The sequence below is a fragment of the Cervus elaphus genome, chromosome 7 (assembly GCF_910594005.1).
Source record: "Cervus elaphus chromosome 7, mCerEla1.1, whole genome shotgun sequence".
In the NCBI taxonomy this organism is placed as follows: Eukaryota; Metazoa; Chordata; class Mammalia; order Artiodactyla; family Cervidae; genus Cervus; species Cervus elaphus.
The window spans coordinates 15081731-15099802 of NC_057821.1; the positions used below are offsets into that span (position 1 = coordinate 15081731).

At 40.4% G+C, this 18072-nt stretch overlaps 1 non-coding gene across 1 annotated transcript; it reads left to right on the forward strand.

Annotated features, from left to right (window-relative positions):
- The first annotated feature begins 10303 nt into the window (after window positions 1-10303).
- On the forward strand, window positions 10304-10442 carry LOC122697931. The gene has a single exon (XR_006342252.1). It is a non-coding gene; the product is annotated as a U4 spliceosomal RNA (small nuclear RNA).
- The last annotated feature ends 7630 nt before the right edge of the window (window positions 10443-18072 follow it).

Here is an 18072-nt window from a genome sequence, read left to right on the forward strand (position 1 = left end):
ATAAAACTACAGCCAACCATGGAAAATATCAGTCACACTTAGATGGACACCGCTATAAGGACTCTGAGGCCTGAGACTAGCAAGAGGGGAAGCCCAGTGCCCCTCACCATCCCAGTTCAGCAGGAAGTAGCCAGAGAGACCTCGATGCCCCATTCCCAAAGAATTGGGCCTCCCATCTCTTGAGGGGGGAATGTTAGGTAGTTAGAATAGGGCAAAGGAGTCCAAAATGGCGGTGGCTAAAAGACCTGGAAGGGAAAGCCTGAGAAAATAGAACAAAGGAAGGTCCGAGGACCAGAGTGAGAACCTCAGGTAAAACAAACAACGCTCCTGCCTAAGCCCAACTTGCATAGGACAGGCCCAGGGAGAACAAAAAAACATATAAAACAAGGAGCCAAAGCCCTCTTCTCTCTCTCTCTCACACACGATGGGGCGCTCTTCTCTTCCCGTCTTTGGATCGAAGTGCCCTCACACCTCGAAGATGGATTTTCCTGCTATCATCTAAATAAATAGAGCTGTAACACTGAGCTGTAACAGTGATTTATTTAAGAGCTATAACACAGTCTGTCCTCCGAGAGCTGTGACCCACCGAGGGGCTTTAATGTCCATCACTCCAAATCTTTGTTGTGACGAGACAAAGAACCGAGGAGCATACACTCACCTGACAAGGTGTTACTAGGTATCAACAGTTGTGAGAGGGAGGGAAGGAAGCTGGACTAAAACAGAAATCAAATTGTAATGCACACCCAGTGAACTCTGGCCAGGCTGACAGGGACTTCTGAAGTCTTGCTCAGCTATGCCATCCTCACAGGGCACATTGAATAGGACCTGTGTACCTCTGCCTTGCTGAGTCACTGGCTAGGGACTGCTGAGGGTCAGCATGACCTTGAATGATGGCTGTCTGCTCCTGGGAAGCAAGGTGGGCCTTGAAAGGGGACCATCTCTATCTCCCATACCTTCCTTCTGACGTCTAGTGCTTTCAGCCCATGGAAGGCACCTACAGAGGAGGGTCAGAATGGGAGGAATGAGGTTGCAGAGTTTATTCTCCAGGCTTCCTGATGTGCCATCATCTCTGGAGGGACTGAGTCCCTCTACCAAAAGCCACAGCTCTTATTGGGCTGTTGGGGCCATTATGAGGAAAGCAGGAGAGACTCCATCTTGAAGCCGGTCATCAGTCTTAAAGGAGAGGTTGCTAACATGTAACCAGTCACGTGGTGGGGGGTATAAAACTAAGTCTCTCAGAGACATCAGGGTCCTTGTTGAGAACCGATTCCCCCTTGAACCCGCTGGTGTGCTAAACTGTACTGTCTTGAGTGTCCTCTGAGGTATCTTTTGCGACTCTGGATTCCACAACAGAGCTATCCTGGACTAGGTTCCTGTAACAACCTTCTCTCCACACCCCACCAGGTGCTGTGGTGGTTACAGTTCTCCTCTGTCTATACGCCCTTGCTGTTTCACTATTATTTTGTTAGTTTCCTCAACCCCTCCTCTCTTTAAGGACCCCTTTACTGACCACTCTGTAGTTACACTCGCGTAGGATGCCATCTCCTTCCTGCCAGGATCTGATTGGACCAGTAATCCAGGGATTCTCCTCATACTGGTTGTCTTGTCCCACGTTCCTTTGTAACATCTAAGATAGTAGCATACTATACCTTTAGAGGTAGGAGATAGATGGGTCCCAGGCTGAGCAGCTGCAACTTGTCTCCTGACACTTTGAGACAAAATATAGCAGAAGCATTGGGCTCTGATTGGATAAAAGACAAAGCATCCACAATTTTCCCATTCTTGTGGTCAAGGGGATTTCCTAGCCCACACCTGCACAGAGAAGGCCCTCAGTCTAGGGAAGGGGTCAAAGGGAGAAAAGAGACACCAGTCAACTCCCCAGAAACCCTCAAGCTGGCGTCCACCGTGGCTGAGGGAGGCAGACGCCTACCAGGAAGGCCCCTGAGTCAGGTCAGATACAGCCACAAGCAGGACGACTGGCTAGAAACCACCTGGAGGACTGCCTCCGTACAAGCGATCGAAGCTGCCCGAGTTGGGCGCAGCTCACTGTGTTCGCCCCTCTACGTGTACTTGCTTCTAATAAATGCTTTATCTACTTCATAATCTTGGTCTCCTATTTTTTTTTTTTTCCAAAGAAGACAAGGACTGAGGTTCTGCTTCTAGTCGACTTGTAACTGGGAAGGGTTAATTTTGAATTTATGCCGGATCTGCTTTTGCGACTTTAACCCTCACCTTGCAGCTTTTGTTGTAGGCAGACACAATGGCCTGCCCCAGGGAGATTACTTGAGCCACCCCCCTGTGAAGGACTGTAAGGAAGTGAAACTAACAGGTTCCCCTGCGTGTGGCTTTCTAGGGGACATTTGCAAGGACTGAATAGTCTTTTTACTTTGTTTCCTCACCCCACTGGCTCCCAACCCCCACCCACCCATCTCTGAGCCATAAAAGTACCTGGCAACCAGGTCCCGACAACTTGGTTATTTTGAGGCACTAGCCTGCCACCTTCTTGGTCAGCCCGCTCCTGAATAAAGTTCTTCGTCTCAGATTCATTGTCCTCTCTTGCAGCTAGCAGAACGAGCCTGGACTTGGTAACAGTCTTGCCCCCAACCTCTCACTCTAAACCAGTTTTTTAATCTCAGTAATCTACATGCTGCTGTTTGTAGAGTGAAAAAACAAAAAAGGCAACCTACACTTTGGATCTCAGTTACCTTTACTAGAAAGAGATCCTGAGATGAAGATAGGGGTACAAGTGATTCACTAAGAAAGGGTTACAAAGAGGATAGAAAAGAGTCTGGGAAGCAGAAAAGGGAGGGAATCAGAGTAGGTGTATGACTCAAGAAAGGTCCCACATAGGGGAGCAGCAGCCTGACCCCACAAGGGAACTCTAACGGGAACTGTGCCTCCAAGTTTGATGGGTGTGGATCACCTTTACCCCAGGGGGGCACAGTCATTGACTAGGGACTTTCCTAGGGAAGCAAACTCCAAGCTGCTGCGGGTCTCTTCCTGTAGATGAGGTAGTTTCAAGCTTGAGGGCAGCCCTCCAAAAAAGAGTTGGTAGAGGTACAGACTGTTGGAGGCAAAGGCTCAAAGCCTGGTAGAAATGGACACAATGGTGAAAATGGGTTGGAGTGACATGAACAAGATGGCAGAAGAGAAAGCACCAGTTTTTCATCCCTGCTTTGGAAACACTGAATAATAAGCAGGCCAAAGGAGCTTTACAAGAACCCTAAAACCAAGTTAAACTGCAACAACCAACCTAACCAAGAAAAAGCTGCAGTCCTAACAGTAGAAAATTATCTGGAATTTTTGTTTGCATTACTCTACCCGCTTTGTGGTCAGTCAGGAGGAAGCTGCCCAACTCCTGGGTCATCCTCCAGGAAGGAAGGAAAATAGAACTTGCTTACAATGTTCTGGCTTACCTGAGGGCTGCTTGAAGGATGGCTTCGGTCTCACTCGACTTGGAACACGGATGGAAAGGGCAGAATAGTTTGGGTATCAGGTTAGAGGCCCCTGAAACCAGTGGCAGTTACCACAAGGTGAGAACTGCTGGGGAACTGCAGGCACATGGGCTCCTGGGGGCGGGAGATTATGGGCAAAGGACTATAATAGAACATGAGGAGTCCCTTTGGGGGTGAGGTTCTCAGGGACCTGAAGACTTCTAAAGGCAACTCTGCATATAGAGAATTGAAATAAGAGCACACATAGGAAGATGCATCACCGAAGAAGGTTTGAGGGAAACTTGAGCTGTTATATTGCACTGATTAGCAAAGTTTTTCTTACATAAAACTCTGCAAAGACTGGGAGAAGTGTTTTTTCAAATGCCCAATTTTCAAGAAACAATTATAATGCATGTGAAAAACAGGGAAACATGACCCATTTAAAGGAACAAAATAAATCTCTAAAAAATGACCCTAAAGAAAAACAGTTCTCTGAATTACTTGAGGAAGACTTCAAAAAATCATCTTAAATATGCTCATGGGCTAAGTAATAATACACAACTAAACTAAATCAGGAAAATGATCTATGAACAAAATTAGAATATCAGAGATAGAAACTATAGAAAAAGCAAACAATTCTAGAGCTGAATTACAGTGACTGAGGTGAAAATGTTACTAGAGATTCAACAGTAGTCTGAATAGGCACAAGAATCAACAAACTTGAGTGATTCGAAGTTATTTTTTCTTTTTTTGACTCTAAGAAGCAAAAAAGTGGCTACAAGCTCACTAGCAGAAACCCACTGTCAAACCTGAGGGTCTTATTGAACAATATCAAATGGGCCGATATATGCATTATGGGAATCCCAGAAGAGAAAAGAGTCAGAGAGCTTATCTGTAGTACTAAGGGCCTAAAACTTCCCAAGTTTGAGGAAAGAAATGGATATACAAATACAGGAAGTTCAAACTCCAAGTAGGATAAAGAGACACACACTGAGATGTTATCAAACTGCCCAAAGAACCTTGAAAACAGCAAGAACGACTCATCACATAAAGAGAGCACCCATAGACTATCAAATTTTTCTTCAGAAAACTTACAGACCAGAAGGCAACAAGATAAAGTGCTGAAAGAAAAAATTGTCAGAATACTCTATCTGGCAAATCTGTCTTCAACAATGAGGAATAAATTCTTTCAGATAAAAAAGGGCTGAGGGAATTCATGACCACTAGACTGTCCTTGTGGAAACAGTTGAAGGAGTCCTTCAGGCTTAAAAGAAAGGACGGTAGACAGTAACTCAAAGTGACCTGAAAATATAGAGTTCTCTGATAAAGGTAAATGTATGGACAAGTATAAAAGCCTGTATTATACAAATTTCATAACTCTTAAGTTTTAAAAGAACAACAGGAAAATTAAATGTTGGGCACACAATATTTAATGATATCATTGTGATATATCAAGTATGGGATACTCATGTACCTATGGTCAACCTATGACAAAGGAGGAAAGAATGCATGTGGAGAAAAGACAGTCTCTTGCAAAAGTGATGCTGGGAAAACTGGAGAGCTACATAAAAGAATGATAAGAGAACATTTCCTCACACCTTATAAACTCAAAATGAATTAAAGAAATAAATGTAAGACCTGAACCCATAAAACTAAGAGAGAACACAGCAGAACACTCTGACATAAATCATAGGAATTTTTTTGTTTTTTTGGCTCTAAACAAATAGGACCTAAATAACTTGAAAATATTGGACAGAGGAAACCATTAACAAAAAGACAACCTATTGTATCAGAGAAAATAAATGTAAATGATATGAAAAATAAGGGGTTGCTATCCAAAATATATAAATGGCTCATACAACTCAATATATATCAATTTATTGATTAATAAATGGGCAGAAGACCTGAATAGACCTTTATCCTATATATATATATATATATATATATGCACACACACACACACAGATGGTCAATAGGCACATGAAAAGATGCTCAATATCATCATTCAGAAATACAGATCTAAACCATAATGAGGTATCATCTCATACCTGTCATCACAAAACCTACAAATAAATGTTGGTGAGGATGTGGAGGAAAGGGAATCCTAGTACATTAGTGGTAGGATTGTAAATTGATGCATTCTCTGTGGAAAACAGTATGGTTTAAAAAAAAAAAAATAGAACTACCACATGATCCAGCAATTCTACTCCTGGGTATATATCCAAAGAAAATTAAAATACTACTTCAAAGATATATGCATCTCAATGTTCATAGCAGCATCATTTATAGTAGCCAGGATATGGAAGCAACCTTAAATGCCCATCAATACATGAATTGGATACTAAAGATGTGATGTATATCTGTATCTCTACAAACAATGGAATATTATGCAGTCATAAATAGTGAAATTCTTCCATTTGCAATGATGCAAATGGACCTAGAGTATTATGCTTAGAGAAATTAGTCAGAGAAAGGCATTCTCTATACTATCACTTCATGTAGAATCTAAAATTAAAAAAAAGAATATAAAGAAAACAGAAATAGATTCAGATAGAACACAAACTTACCAGTGATGAGAGAAAAGGAGGAGCCATATAAGGTAGGGGATTAAGAGATACAAACTACTGTGTAAAAAATAGATCAGCAAGGGTATGTTGTGCAGCACAAGGGAAAAATAACCATTGTTTTGTATAATTTTAAGTAGAGTATAATCTATAAAGGTACTGAATCACTATGTTGTACACTAAAAATAGTATATTATAAATCAACTATACTTCAATCAAATATGCAAAAACAATAAAAAAAGACCAAATGTGGGAGGTAAAACTATAATGGAGTAGTTTGTATTTAACTGAATATATCAGTTTAAATTGTTATAGTTTAGGATGTTTAATGCATCCCATAGTAGCCATAAAAAGTATTTATAGAATATACACAAAAAGAAATGAGATGGAAATCAGAGCATGTCACTACAGAAGTAAATTCAATTACACACAAAGGAAGGAAGGAAAAGGAAAAGGAGAATAAAAGGCTACAAGATATATTGTAATTGTTTAGTCTCTAAGTCCTGCCTGACTCTTAGCAACACTATGGACTATAGCCCTCCAGGCTCCTCTGTCCACAGGATTTCCCAGGCAAGAAGACTGGAGTGAGTTGCCATTTCCTTCTCCAGGGGATCTTCTTGACCCAGGGATCAAACTCGTGTCTTCTGCATCAGCAGGCAGATTCTTTATTGCTGAGTCACCAGGGAACCCCCCACCCCCCACAAATACAGAAAACAACAAAATGGCAATAGCAATTAGTTCCCTATCAGTAATCTAAACATAATGAATTAATGTACTTGATCAAAAGATAGATTGGCAGAATCAATAAACACAGGATACAACTATATGTGGTCCACAAAAGACTCAGTTTCTTCTTCTCTTACTCCTTCTTTGATGCTCTTCCCTTTATAGGTAGATTTGAGTCTCTGGCCTATATTTTTCTTCTCTAGTTACAATTTTATTATGTGAATTATACCTCAATGAAACTGGAAGAAACTTAGGAACTCTGTCTTTTAAAGTTAGGGAGAAAAGTCTTTAATGACAGCCGTGCTTCCAGTCTCCCAGAACCGACTCCTCATCTCCAGAGGTCTTGTTAGGGGTCTGTGGAAAGGGGTCAGCCTCCCCCATTTCTGCCATTTCCACAGCCCAGGTCAGCCTCGGAGTGGCGGTGGGCCTCCAACAGGGGTTATGTCACTTGCCACTGGGGTAGAGGGGGACTTAGCCCTCCCCTCTACTCAGCCAGGGCCCAAGCCAATCAACCTAGCTGGCCTGGACTCCAGTTCTTAAAGTTGGTCTCCTGGTCCGTCCCATCCACCTAGTTCCGGAATCCATCAATATAACTGCGGATCACCAGGTGTATCAGAAACCTCTATGTTCCTGGACAAAATGATGGAATAAAGAGAGAAGGCGATGCTGACCTCTCTCCATACTAGAAGTTCTAAACTTTATCTGTTCATTAAGTCAGGTGATGAGTGTTGTGATATAAACAACATTTCTTGCCGGTAGACCTGCCTTGCAACAAATCCCCTCAATTTTGGGGGGAGAAAGTCTTAATTTTCATTTTTATTGGAGTAAGTTCTTTCACAAAGTTGCATTAATTTCTGCTGTGTAACAAAGTGAATCAGGTATACACATATGTATATGCCCTCTTTTTTGGATTTCCTTCCCATTTAGGTCATTGCAGAGCACTGAGTCGAGTCCCCTGTGCTAGACAGTAGGTTCTCATTAGTCATCTATTTTATACATAGTAGTGTATATAAGTCAGTTCAGTCTCCTAAGGGATGTCTTGTAGGGTACATAATTCTAGGTTGGTTCTCATGACTTTCTCAACACTTTCACTACACTATTTTCTTGCTTGAGAGTCTTGGCCCAGGTAAACCATGACTGCCTGATTTTTTCCTGTCTCTCCAATCTTGGGGAGAGCAATGTGCCCTGTGTCTTACCCTCTCTTATAGATTCAAGAGGAATTGTTGACTTTTCAGTTGACAGTTTTTCACTTGTTAAGACACAGTGGTAACTGCCAAGCTCCTGACATGAGGAACTTCAAATTTACTTTACATCTAAGGACATGTGTAGTATAAAAAACCAACCAACCAAAATACCCAACAAAACTCGATTAAAAGACTTTGAGGCCAGAAGGGGGAGCTCTCATGCTCTAAGGACTGAACTCAACAAGAAATGGAAAGACTTGCTGGAAAGACCTCAGCCAATGAGACCCCGTCACAATTTCACCAATGAAAAGCCACTCTATACTCTCAGTTCCTCCAATGAACTCTGTTTACCATGGGGCTAACTTCACTTTCGCAGAAGGCAATGGCAGCCCACTCCAGTACTCTTGCCTGGAAAATCCCATGGATGGAGGAGCCTGGTAGGCTGCAGTCCATGGGGTCGCTAAGAGTCGGACACGACTGAGCAACTTCACTTTCACGCATTGGAGAAAGAAATGGCAACCCACTCCAGTGTTCTTGCCTGGAGAATCCCAGGGACGGGGGAGCCTGGTGGGCTGCCGTCTATGGGGTCACATGGAGTCGGGCACGACTGAAGTGACTTAGCAGCAGCAGCAACTTCACTTTTCCCTTTCCTTGTGTTGGACTTGCACATAGCTTGCCGTGGTTTTAGATCCCAAATTGTAATTCTTTCCTGATACCAAGGAAACTTTTTTTTTTTTTTGGCTAGAGAAATAGCTTGCAGACTGTTTAAGGTGAGAAAATGGTTCAAAGTGAAAGGATGTAAAAAAGATATTCCATGCACAAAGTAACAAAAGAACAGGTATGGCTATAGCAATATCAGAAAATTAAATGAAAAACTGTCACAAGAAACAAAGGACATAATGATAAAAATATCAATTCACCAAAAATTAAATATATGCATCAAACATCAGAGCTCTTAAATATGAAGTAAATATTGACAGAATTGAAGGGAGAAGTACAGTTCTACAATAATACAAGACTTCAGTACTTCATTTTGAGTAATATAGAAAGAACTCCAATAAAGAAATAGAGAACTTGAACAGTACAGCCTAATCGTTCCTATCAGATAAACACAAAACACTTCACCCAACAAAAGAATGCATTTCAAGTTCACATGGAACATACATGATACACTGTAAGACCTTAAAACAATGATTGATTTTGATCTTTTTTTTGTTAGAGTATCTTTTCTTATCACAATAGAAGAAAACTAGAAAATAGAAAAAGGATGACTTGAAAATCCACATATGCCTTGAAGTTAGACAACATGATCTTAATGGATTAAAGAAGAAATCACAAGGGAAGTTAGAAAGTATCTAACAAAAAAAAAAAATACCAAAATTCATGTAAGGAAATTTGTGTAATGAAAGGAATATTGTGACAATAATTTTTAGGTTGTTTAAAAAAATCCTTTGTTTTTACAGCTAACTTTATCACCTTAAGGAACTATAAAAAGCAGTAAAAACTAAACCTAAAGTTAGCACGAGGAAGGAAATATTAGAGATAAATGAAATAGAAAATAGAACAAGCAAAACTAAGACTTGGTTCTTTTAGTCAACAAAATCAACAAACCTTTAACTAGTTTGACTAAGCAAAGGAGAAGACTTAACTAAAATCATAAATGAAAGAAGAAACATTGTAATTTTTATTCCTATAAAACTGATTGTAAGATATGAACAATTAGGTAATTCCATTTTTGGTACATAAACGAAACATGAATTCTTAGAAACCACCACCAAAACAGATCATGACTAGATTATTTGATCTGACCTATAAAGGTCCGTCTGGTCAAGGCTATGGTTTTTCCAGTGGTCATGTATGGATGTGAGAGTTGGACTGTGAAGAAAGCTGAGTGCCGAAAAATTGATGCTTTTGAACTGTGGTGTTTGAGAAGACTCTTGAGAGTCCCTTGGACTGCAAGGAGATCCAACCAGTCCATCCTGAAAGACATCAGTCCTGGGTGTTCATTGGAAGGACTGATGCTGAAGCTGAAACTCCAATACTTTGGCCACCTCATGCGAAGAGCTGACTCATTGGAAAAGACCCTGATGCTGGGAGGGATTGGGGGCAGGAGGAGGAGGGGACGACAGATGATGAGATGACTGGATGGCATCACCGACTCGATGGGCATGAGTTTGAGTAAACTACGGGAGTTGGTGATGGACAGGGAGGCCTGGCATGCTGCAATTCATGGGGTCGCAAAGATTTGGACACGACTGAGCAGCTGAACTGAACTGAACTGATAACTTGTAAAAAGATTGAATCAGTATTCAAAAAACTCCCAAAGCAAAGGCCAGGATCAGATGGTTTCACTGGTGAGTTCTAATGGATTCTTAAAGTATTAAGAATGCTCCTCAGCTTTGCGCAGTGGCAGTATCGTAGCCAATGAGGTTTATCCGAGGGGCGATTATTGCTAATTGAAAAAAAAAAAAAAAAAGAATGCTCCTCAAACTCTCCCAAAAAATTGAAGAGAAGGAACTATATTCATTCTATGAGACCAGCATCACCCTGATACCAAAACATATAAAGACATTACAAGAAAATAAAACTACAAACCAACATTAATGATGAAGGTTGATATAAAAATTCTTAAAACTCTAGCAAACAATTTAATAGCACATTAAAGGATTACAAACCATGACCAAGTAGAATTTCTGGATGGTTCAGTATATGAAAATATGGTACATTAACAAAATGAAAAGCAGGGTGGGGTCACATGAACTTTTCAATTTATTTAGAAGAAACTGATAAAATTCAATACTCCTTCATGATTAAAAAAAAATTCAATAAACCAGAAGTAAACTCAAAATAATAAAGGCCACACATGAAAGTTTACAGCTAGCATCATAATTGTGAAAGACTAAAAGTTTTTCCTTTAAACCAGGGCCACCACAAGGACGCTCTCTTTTGCTTCCATTTAACGTTGTGCTGGAAACCCTAGAGCAATTAGGGGAGAAAAATAAGTAAAAGGCATCCAAATTGGAAGTAGAAAATCTGTTAGCAAACATAATCTTATATATAGAAGACGCTAAATATTCCAGACAAACACTAGAAAAAATGAGCTTAGTAAAGTTTTGGGATACAAACACCAAAAATCAGTTGTATTTCCGTATACTACAATGATCTGAAAAAGGAAGTCAATTCCATGTACAATAGCATCAAAAATAAAATATATAGGAATAAACTAAGAAGATTAGAGCCTCATATTAAGATGATACTGAAAGAAATTAAAGATGTTAATTTACAGAAAGACATTCTATGTTCATAGATTTGACTTTAATACTGTAATGTTAATGCTGCCCAAATTGAGGTACAGATTTCATACAACCCCAGCAAAGTCTCAATGGTATTTTTTGTAGAGGCAGAAAAAAATCCATAAGATTCATGTGGAGTCTTAGGGGCCCTGAATATCCTAAACAGTCTTGAAAAACAAAGATGGAGGTCTCATTCTTCCCGATTTCAAAGCTTATTAAAAAGCCACAGTAATCAAAACAGTGATATATTTGCATAAAGATAGACTTATAGACCAAGGAAATAGCCCAGAAATAAACCTTTGCATATGTGGTAAAGTGATTTTTGATAAGGGTGTCAAAACTATTTAATGGAGAATGAACAGTTTCAACAAATGGTAATGGGAAAACTGGATATCCACATGCAGATGAATAGTTAGAAACTTAACTACACTACACTGTAAACAAGTAACAAAATGGATCAAAGACCTAAACATTCTAAGAGCTTAAACTGCAAAGCTCTTAGAAGAAAACACAAGGGAAAAGTTTTCTAACACTGGATTTGTTAAAGATTTCTCGGCTCTAACAAAAGCAAAAAAAATTACATAAAAATTTAGAACTCAAAGGACAAAGAATGAAGAGATGACCACGTGTAGAGATAAAATATTTGCTGATCATTTCTGATAGGTTAATACCCAGAATAAACAAAGAACTCCAACCCAACAAAAACAGATGATCCAATTAAAAAATGGGCAAAGGACTTGGAAAATATATTTCTCCAAAGACATACAAACAGCTAACAAGTCCATAAAATGCTTAACATCATTAATCACTCAGTTCAGTCGCTCAGTTGTGTCTGACTCTTTGCAACCCCATGAATCGCAGCACACCAGGCCTCCCTGTCCATCACAAACTCCTGGAGTTTACTCAAACTCATGTCTATCGAGTCGGTGATGCCATCCAGCCATCTCATCCTCTGTCATCCCCTTCTCCTCCTGCCCCCAATCCCTCCCAGCATCAGGGTCTTTTCCAATGAGTCAACTCTTCTCATGAGGTGGCCAAAGTACTGGAGTTTCAGCTTCAGCGTCAGTCCTTCCAATGAACACCCAGGACTGATCTCCTTTAGGATGAACTAGTTTTATCTCCTTGCAGTCCAAGGGACTCTCAAGAGTATTCTCCAACACCGCAGTTCAAAAGCATCAATTCTTTGGTGCTCAGTTTTCTTCACAGTCCAACTCTCACATCCATACATGACCACTGGAAAAACCATAGTCTTGACTAGACGAACCTTTGTTGGCAAAGTAATGTCTGCTTTTTAATATGCTATCTTTGGTCATAACTTTCCTTCCAAGGAGTAAGCATCTTTTAATTTCATGGCTGCAATCACCATCTGCAGTGATTTCGGAGTCCAAAAAAATAGTCTGACATTGTTTCCCCATCTATTTCCCATGGAGTGATGGGAGCAGATGCCATGATCTTAAGTTTTCTAAATGTTGGGCTTTAAACCAACTTTTTCACTCTCCTCTTTCACTTTCATCAAGAGGCTTTTTAGTTCCTCTTCACTTTCTGCCATATGGGTGGTGTCATCTGCATATCTGAGGTTATTGATATTTCTCCTGGCAATCTTGATTCTAGCTTGTGCTTCTTCCAGTCCAGCATTTCTCATGATGTACTCTGCATATAAGTTAAATAAGCAGGGTGACAATATACAGCCTTGATGTACTCCTTTCCCGATTTGGAACCAGTCTGTTGTTCCATGTCCAGTTCTAACTGTTGCTTCCTAATGTGCATAAAGGTTTCTCAAGAGGCAAGTCAGGTGGTCTGGTATGCCCATCTCTTTCAGAATTTTCCATAGATTATTGTGATCCACACAGTCAAAGGCTTTGGCATAGGGAAATGTAAATCAAAACTATGGCTTTCCTTGTGGCTCAACTGGTAAAGAATCCACCTGAAATGCAGCAAACCTGGGTTCAATCCCTGGGTTGGAAAGATTCCCTGGAGAAGGGAAAGGCTACCCACTCCAGTATTCTGGCCTGGAGAATTCAATGGACTGTATAGTCCATGGGGTCGCAAAGAGTCGGACACAACTGAGCGAGTCCTTCTCCATTCTCAAATCAAACTATAATGAATACAGTCTCACTGGGATAGCTACTATTAAAAACAAACAAACAAACAAAAAAAAACAAGAGACATTGGAGAAATTTGAGAGAATGTGCATTGCTGAGGGGAATGTGAAGTCACTATGGAAAACAGTATGGTGGTTCCTCAAACTACAGATAGAATTACCATGTGATTCAGTTATTCACTTTTGGACCTATGCCCAAAAAAGTTGAAAGCAGGATCTTCAAAAATATATATATATACACACATAGTCATAGTAGCAGGTTTCCCAAGTGGCTCAGTGGTAAAGAATCCTCCTGCCAGACAGGAGATGTAGGTTTGATCCATGGATCAGGAAGATCCCCTGGAGAAGGAAATGGCAACCTACTCCAGTATTCTTGCTTGGGAAATCCTATCGACAGAGAAGCCTGGTGGGCTCCAGTCCCCAGGGTCGCAAAGAGTCAGACACAACTTAGTGACTAAACCACTGCAATCATTCATAGCAGCATTATTCACAAAGCCATAAAATAGAAGTGACCTGTGTCCATCAACAGATGTATGGATAACCATGATGTGGTGTGTATATAAATATATATACACCTCAGACTTCCTTTTAGGTCAAATGGCAAATTCACATGCTTCAACATGGTTGAAACTTGAGGACATTGATGTTAAATGAAAAGTCAGCCACAGAAAGACAAATACTGTGATTCTACTTAAGAGGTACCTAGAATAGTCAAATTCAGAGACAGAATGAATGGTAGTTGCCATGCAGGAGGGGAGAAAGGGAATGAAAAGTTGTTTAATGGCTATTCAAGTTTCTCTTTTGCAAAATGAATTCTGGAGATTGATTGCACAGCAGTATGAATATACAGTTGACCCTTGAACATCATGAGGATTAGAGGCGTCAACCCCCTCAAACTATATTTGACTCTCTGTATCCCTGGTTCCACAACTGTGGATTCAACCAACCTTGGATTGTGTAGTCCTTGCTACTGATAAAATCTGTCTATAAGTTGACCTGCACATTGTGTTGTTCAAGGGTCAACTCTGTGATGTTGAAGTGTACACTTAAAGAGGGTTAAGATAAGGTTTATGTTATATATTGTGTCACGGTTAGAAGGAATTCGAGTCTGGAAGGAGCAGTGAGGGTCCACTATACTTAAGATTTTTTCCTGTGAAAGGCAGTTTGTAACGATCAAGTTGGGCTCTTCAATTGTTGCCCTGTAATATATTTGTAATTCAGGTCTTTTAGCAGTATGACTTCAGGGGCCGCTATCTCTTGCCTTGGTGTGCAGAGCTGGGAAAATAAAGGTGACCTCTTTGGAAGTCCCCGGGATCCTCAGACAATGTCACCACTGATGCTCTGCTAGATTAAAGAGGGGTCTGCTGAACCTCAGAACTGTTATCTGAAAACCTGTCTCAGAGCTATAGAGGATGAAGGACTCCAGGTCAAGCACACAGCAGCATCAGGTGATTACAATACAGCCCCAAAGACAACGCAGGTCCTGGCAGAGCCTGGAGTCTCTTCAAAGGAACAGAGTCTAAACAGTCATGACATGTACTCTGCTCTCTAAAAACTGAGTAAAATTTCAGTAAACTGAAGTCTTCTGCTCAGTGAGACAGCTTAAAGAGTCTCAGAACTGAGGCCCTTCACCAACCCCCAAAGGAAACAGCTCCTCCCCAAACTGATTAGCCTCCAAACAGACTCATTCCCACTCATCCCAGTATTTTCCTTTGTAACTTCTGCAATAATTTACTGCTGGCAGTAAAATAACTATTATAAACATAGCTTCCGTGGTTCTCATGTTTTCCTGATGACTTGGATCTGAACGAGGCCCAGGAGCTGAAGGGATGGCAGAGATGAGGGAGGGGGAGGAGGCGGCAGAGAACACTCATACATTCACCATTTGACCATATCACAATAATGACTATTCTCTAGACGTTAGCCATGTGTCACGTAGTATTCTGCCAGGACTTTGGGTTAGGAAGAACATATGCCTAGATATCAGAATTTTTCCCTTCAATTCATTCCTTGGGAAATATGGAGTCAAATTATGAGACTCTAAAACGACTTTGAGTTTACAACGACTCTCTGTATGACTCATTTTGATGCAGTCTTAATTGTTTTATTTTAAATACACAGTGTCATGTGAGAAAGACATTAACCAGAAAAGACCCCAACCCATGCTGGTTTAGGACTGCTAGAGGTCAACTGACAGAATTGGCGAAGGTAGTTAGCTGTGTGTACACACAAACACACAGTGACCCCAGCTCATTAATTACCCTCTGGCCTATGTCCTGTGTCCTCAGCCAAATTTCAGGTGTCACTAGGAAGCCTTGGAGGAATCACTTTAAAAAGCAGAGTAAGTTAACCGAAGGAAACAAACATCTGATCATTGAAAGATTAAGAGGAAAGACTGGTGTTACATTATGGGAATGGGTCCCCATGGTTTGGGATCAAGTTTCCCGCAGTTGTGTCTGATTCAAATATTGCCGATTATGTGACTAAACACACGAACTCTGGAAAACTTATGATTCAGTATGTCACTTGGGATGACACAAATGTCAGAGCTACATATGAAGCGTGGATTGTTATGGGACTAGAAAAAGCAGTATTGAAAAGAAATGTCTGATGGTTTTAAGGGTATATCTAACCCAACTGGTAGACATTTGACAGTTTTGGCAATAAGAGCATATATTCACTGTGTCCAGAAAACATTTACCTCTTCTCACTGGAAATGTCTTTCAGATGTAGGACCCCTGGGCTAATCCAACTTCAGCTTTAGTGCTCATAAACCAGTTAGTTCTTACATGATGGGCAAGATAACTATACTGTAATTAAGAAATTGACTTGTACCCTTCATTAACTCTCATTATATATAGCAGCTATTACAAGTTGGTCCCTTTCACAAACCCATTCTTGCTCCTTTCTCTCAACACAAGTCCCCGCCCTCAACTTCGGAACAATTTCAGCTCCCTCTCATCCGACATATCACTTAGGATCACACATCACCCCCTCAACCTAGCAGGAGGTGGCCTCTTCTGAGGTAGGTTAATCCTTCCATGTTTCCTAAATCCCAGGTTTTCCCTTTCTCTGATATACTCTATTGATTATCCATCCATCCATCCTCCTGCACCTTCAACGTCTCTCCTAGTGGTTCCTTCCCCACAGCTTAATACTCCTGTCTCCCTGATCTACTTTAAAAATCTTTCAATGTGTTTCCTAATTATCACAGGTTTTCTCACAGATCAACTCCTAGAAGAACTTATTCATTATATCAGCAGATCCCAAATTGAAGTGGATGTGCCCTCAAACTACCCCAATAAAATCTCCTGGGGTGTAGAGACTCACATGAATATTGATGAATTCTCATCAGGACCCTGAACACACAGGTTGAGCTCTGGTCATTTGTGCATTGGATGGTCAGGGGGCGCTTTGGACACAAGAGATTTGAGCAAAGAGGGAGCTCTCCAGCCTGGAGGTGCTAACCGGCGCTCCCTCGGGTACAGCTCTGCCTTCCCTCCACAATGTGTTGTCCTAAGTGGATTGGGGCATATTATTTTAACTAAACTAATCAACACACAGGGCAGTGTGTTGATTTAGACTGCTATAGACTGGAGAAACTAAAGCAAGCCCCTGAGAATAGATTGAGAAACTGATCATTTTTATTCCTACTGTGTTTCTTCAATAGCCATGTTAAGAGACACAATAGTTCAATAAATCTACCAAAAATTTTAACTGAAACTTAAGACATGGTAATGTTTGTCATTAGGAGAAAGATTCCTTTTCTTAGATGTATACAGTGACTTGGCACGTTAAATTTATAGTAAGTATACAGAATGCAGAGAAATCTCTAATTCTGTCAGTGCTCTGTAAAGTTATGTAATTATTCCAATACTCTACACAATTTCACTAGATTTAGCCATAAATGTTTAGGAGTGAAAGATAAAAAATCCATTTACCACTGGGGAAGCATTTGGCTCTCCCTACCATGATGGAAATTGCTGGAATACACTGGAAATAAAACCAGATGTATTCCTTTATCACCAAATACTATTGGCAGATGCATGGAAAATACTGAAGATTTGAGGAAATAGGTTTAGAACAAATTATATAGTGTGGGAGGTTGCTATACAGTTGAATGAAAATATAAATGTTTTGAACATGTCTTAGATTATAGTATCTGTCAGATTCTATTTCAAAAATGATATACAACTAAAATTACTTTTGTGAGCCAACTTCAACATGAAATGACCCCATCATGGAAAATACAAGTATAGCCACAGTTGATATCAGTAGGTTTATGGATATCACACCACATGTGCAATCCATCCATCATATTATTCACAAACAAGGAGTCTGCAGGATGAAGTTGAAAACAGTGTATACAGTGTTAAGTTGTCATTGATGGGACCAATTTCATGAAAGCAAAACTTCATAAAATCACAGCAGACTTCAAAATCACTGCAGATGGTGACTGCAGCCATGACATTAAAAGACATTTGCTCCTTGAAAGAAAAACTATGACCAACCTAGACAGCATATTAAAAAGCAGAGCACTTTGCCAACAAAGGTCCGTGTAGTCAAGGCTCTGGTTTTTCCAGTGGTCATGTATGGATGTGAGAGTGGGACAATAAAGAAAACTGAGCACCAAAGAATTGATGCTTTTGAACTGTGGTATTGGAGAAGACTCTTGAGAGTTCCTTGCACGTCAAGGAGATCAAACCAGTCACTCCTAAAGAAAATCAGTCCTGAATGTTCATTGGATGGACTGATGCTGAAGCTCCAATA